This window comes from Poecilia latipinna, unplaced genomic scaffold, assembly GCF_001443285.1.
Source record: "Poecilia latipinna isolate Pla-1442-1.1 unplaced genomic scaffold, P_latipinna-1.0 Scaffold685, whole genome shotgun sequence".
NCBI lineage: Eukaryota > Metazoa > Chordata > Actinopteri > Cyprinodontiformes > Poeciliidae > Poecilia > Poecilia latipinna.
This window is the reverse complement of record NW_015113301.1, coordinates 494911-499916: the sequence shown is the minus strand read 5'-3', so window position 1 is coordinate 499916 and position 5006 is coordinate 494911. Positions and strand designations below refer to the sequence as shown.

General features: G+C 41.9%; 1 long non-coding RNA gene across 1 annotated transcript in view; it reads left to right on the top strand.

Annotated features, from left to right (window-relative positions):
* The first annotated feature begins 1239 nt into the window (after window positions 1–1239).
* LOC106954872 (uncharacterized) overlaps window positions 1240–5006 on the top strand; it is a 10105-nt gene continuing 6338 nt past the window's right edge. The window contains exon 1 of the long non-coding RNA XR_001426451.1: window positions 1240–1876. This is a non-coding gene — a long non-coding RNA (uncharacterized LOC106954872). The remainder of the gene's footprint in view (window positions 1877–5006) is intronic.

Sequence of the window (5006 nt, the reverse complement as noted above, 5' to 3'; positions counted from 1 at the left end):
ACGGTTCTTGGAGGTGCATCTGGGTTTCTTTTCTGGCCGACCCGGTGGGCTCTTTCGAGAATCAACGGGTTTCTCAGGGCAGGTAGTTCCAACACTTCTGGTAACCAGCTTTCCAAAAATTCACAGGCATCGGAGCCTTCTGCTCCTTCAGGGAGGTTCACCAATCTGAGGTTGTTGAGGCAAGATCTCATTTCCATGTCGACCATTTTTTCCTCCAGTCGTTTCTTCGTTTCCTCCAAGCTCGTAACTTTGTTAATTAGCGACATTTGCTCATCGACATTTCCACCGTGGACAAACGTTCCTCTGCCTGTGTCAAACGCTTCACACATTCTCCCACTTCTTTCCTCACTGCTTCTGTAGCTGTCATAACACCGTCAAATCTTTCAGATAGTTCGGACTTTAAGCTTTTAATTGCTCCAAGTATTTCTGCTTTGTCGCAGAGTGAGTTATACATTTCGCCGTTGTTAGCCGCTAGCTCTCCATCTACTCCCTTGCCGTTGTTTGGCTCCTTGCTAACTTTCTTGCTAGCTTCGTTTGTGCTAGGCTCCGCGTTTTGCGGTCCGTAGTCCGTCAGCTTGGATTGCAAAGTTATTCTTGACTTATCTTTGCTCAGTCTTCCAGGTCCTGGCATAGTTTCATCCAAATCAATCACAGATACCGTTGCTGTAGCGTTCAGTAGCTTTAAAAGGGATTTTTAAGGATTCTTGTCAGGAGCGGTGTCGGACGCAACCTTCTACCTTGCGCTCATACCCGGAAGTCCCAACAGTTACATTTTAATACAGCAGCATCAATTTAATAAATTATCTGAAATAATATATAAATATTTTCCAAGCTGTGAATAAATGTGAGGTAAACAAAGTATTCCCTCCTTTCCTGGGTTGTTTCTCATCTCCAGTGTCTGAGGTGAAGCAGCAGGAATCCTGTGAGTTTGTGACAGATGTAGCAGGAAGTTGTGACGTTGACAGAAGGAGCTGGATGGACGACGGAGGGAAGCTGATAGCAGAGCAGCTTTATTTCTAGACGACTTTAAACAGGACAAAGGAGACATGAAGCAGCATCACATGATCCAATAATCAACCAATAAACCATCAATAGCAGATAAACATCAATACAACAGACCTGATTAAAATAATAAGATAATCATACAGTCAGAATGAAGTAATTGGAAAAAGAGCAAAATAACAATAAACTGATTTAATTCAAACAGACAAAAGTCAACATTTGGTTTGAAGCAGGAATTTATAATCAAACTGAGTTATTGATCCTTAGATAAATCAGTCAGTTCAGTTTCCACTCATGTGTTCATGTGTTTATGAATGAGTGAAGTGTAATTATTGCAGCTGTTGACCCTCCAGATAAATCAGTCAGTTCCTCTCAATAGCAGGTTTCTGTCACTGTGGAAATGAGCTGCTTCATTAAATCACTGCAGCTTCATTAACAGCTCTAATGTCTCACTTTGGTTCTGAAAGTCCATTTTAATTCCCGACCAGAACCACTGAAGGCCCGACTGAAATATTCTAACAACACGTCATAATAACATGTTCTGGTTCTGCTGGTTTGGACTCTATAAACCAGTTTTACTGGATCAGATATTAAACATCAGTTCATCATGTTTCTTTTACATTCAGTCAAATTAATTTTCTACATTTTTATTATTAATTTGTTCATATTTCAGTTTTAACCTGCATCCTGTTGCTTCAGCTCACATCTTTTATTCTTTATTCAGGTTGATCGGATGCAGGTTGTCAGAGATCAGCTGTTCTTCTCTGGCCTCAGCTCTGAAGTCCAACCAACATCTGACTGAACTGGACCTGAGCTACAACGACCTGGAAGATTCTGATGTTCAGCAGCTGAAACGTTTTGTAAAGGATGTTCAGTAAGTAAATGTTATCAGTGAGTCCAGCTGCTGTCAGCATGTTGAACTAAACCAGTTCCCATCAAAGCTCCAGTGTTCCCAGTAAAGCTGCAGCTTCTCAGTGGTTCAGGCTTCCTGATTGGACACAGAGACAGCAATCAGCCAATCAGTGGAGCCACCAGCTTGCCGTGTTCCTGTGTTTGTGTTGGTGTGAAGATGAGTGTTGTTGCTGTGTCCATGTCTGCAGGAAGTCCAGCTGGACTCCAGTGTCCAGCCGTCCAACATGTCTAGAGACAGTGGTCCTCATTCATCAAACTCTGGCAGCAGCAGATATGATCTCAGATCTGTTTGTTCTCTCAGTTCAACAGGAAACAGCTGATCAGGTTGATGTTGGTCACAGCTCTGAGATCAGTCTGACTGCAGCCTGGAAACCATCTACTGGATGTGCTGCGTCACTGACTGCTGCTGGAGAGGCTGGAAACACTCACTGATCTGATCTCATCTCTCCTTCCTTCTTCTCTCTGCAGGTGGAAGGAGTATTGATCTCTGTAAAGTAGAGAACGGTCTCNTTTACTTAATCAGCAACATATAATCATGACGTAGATCATCATACACTTTGTTATTAACAGCTGTATGGCATCCTAACTTAGCAGTTAAATAAGTAGGTTAATGAGTTTTACATGGGCGTGTGTTGTAGTTGACTGTAGCTGCAGCTAGACTCTGCTTTAAATAAACGTTGTATAACTTCCTCCAGACAGAAAATGGACACAAGGCGTTCTGCGATAGTTGCTGGCATCTAATAACTTTGCCGTGAGAACTGTACAAAAGACATAAAATACATTTTTGCAGAAAGAAAGACATTCACATAAAGAATAAACAGCTACTACGGTAAAACATTTACAATAAAGTGGCTTGACTTACAAAAACAGACTCATTACGTCAAACACGTGGCTAACAAACTCGACAAATTCTTAAAATAAACATTCTATTTACAAACAAAACTAAAATACAAAAATGCGTACCTCATTGGCCGCTTCAACCTGAAAAGGTTAGTAACAAAACTCCGTGTAGCTTCTTCTTGTAACCCAGCTACACAAGCCTCGGTGCCTCATCAAATCTCTCCATCAACAAAGAAAAATAAAGCATGCTGCCCTCTACAGAGTGTGGCATGTAACTAAAAATATGTGTCTAAATGAAACAACAAATTAACATTGGTTCAACTCTGGTAACCTTTGAACAACCTATAAAAAACATAAAATATTTTACATCAACTTAAAATCATGAAATTAAATCAAACTGTATAACTGCCGCCGATGGCAGCCACACTTTGAAACCATGATAACGCATGTATATCTATCTAGTTATCATATTATATCATATTATAAACAATTTAATGACTTATTTTCATCATAACTTGCTGCCTCTGCTGAACTGACAACTCCTCTGATGGTCGGACTTCTTAATGCGCATGCGCGGGCATGCTACTCACTGCATGTATGCTAGTCTGACAGCGTATGGCTATCTGATAGAACAACGGCTCTCAGCGACACTCCAGTCCTATCTAATGAGTAAAGAGACGAGCAGATGAATCGTACTGTTCCTGAATGTCACATCACTATATTGCAGACTTTTGGACATAGCGTTGTCCCATATATGCGACAAGTCAGTCAACACCTCCACACAATAATTCAGGCAGTGAGTGACTTTTTTTCATCACAAATTCTTATGTGTCTCTGTACAGCTAGCTTTGCTAACATCACGTCAACAGAGCTTACCTTTCTTTGAGCTACTTTTCTAAGTGACGAAAAAAGTTAGACGTTGTCCCCACCGTCTGTGAAAGCGAAGCGCTGTTGAGTTAGCTGTGTGCGAGTGAAAGGTGGGGAGGGGAGGAGAGTAACAGAAACACGTTATTGGTTGGATTTTAATAGGTGCATTTTGCATCCATCGAAAACAAAGATGTTAACAAATAAACTGGATAGTATGCTGTACGTTTAGTGATATTTTCACAGTTGCGGTCTCGACTGGTCTTGAAATAAAATGCTGAGTCCTCAGCGTCCGAGACCGAGACAAGACCGAGACCAAATGCGGTCGAGTCTGAGACGAGACCGAGACCATCAATAAATGGTCTCGAGACCGGTCTCGAGACCAAGACCAACCTCGAGTACCACAACACTGGCTAAAAGACCATCTGGATCCTCTATGGGAGAGAGATACAAGAACCACTGATACCTTTACAAAGTCAGTGTACAAAAAATAAAATATTTTTTCTAAATACTGATTCCGTTCTCTGCAAATGTTTTAAACCAGATTGTATAACCTCTAAGTTATTTTGTTCTGTCAAATCTTCCATTAATTGGTGGTGGACGACCTTCTGGAGGAATTCTGACAGAAACTTGAGTTTAAAGATCGTCCTCTAATGATGACGAACAGAGGAGTCCAGAGTGTTTCTGGTCAGAGGCTGGACTGATGCATGTTTAGAGGAACCAGAGCCGAGGACACACTGCTGGTCAGCAGAGCCAGGAGCCAAGGCCCTGCAGAGAGGAAGACTTTTAAATAATCCAGGAGGAGCATCAGGTGGAGAACCTGCTGGTATAAACGTCTGACCAGATGCTGCAGAGAACAGAGTCCAGGTTCAAAGATGGCAGAGCAGGACACAAAGACTGAGGGGTCAGAGGTCACATCTGGGCCCTGGTGGAGGAGACTTTCTCTATAAGATGCTGCAAATAGTTTCACCTGCAGCAGGTTCAATCCAGCCTATGTGTGAATGTGAGGGAGCGTATAAAAAAAACAACAAAAAAAACAAACAAGAGATTTAAATATAATACAAGGATTGTGAAAGTTTGACCCAACCTTAAAGATCTCCACCAGTCACAGTTTCTAGTCATGACTCCAACAGTTCTTTAATATCTGAAGCAACACCTGGATTTAGTCTGTTTTCACCTGTTCTTGGTTCTGTGGTGCCCTCTGCTGGCAGGAAGACTGTCATGATCACAGACTGTGTTGTAGCCATAAACATAAATACGTAGACGCCACATGGAGCGGGCCGCCCATTGCTGCAATACGTAACAGCGTCCGCCATATTGAATGTGGAATATGTGCCAGTAAGCTAATACAGGTAAATGGACCGAACTTCAGAAAGTTCTGTTTTACA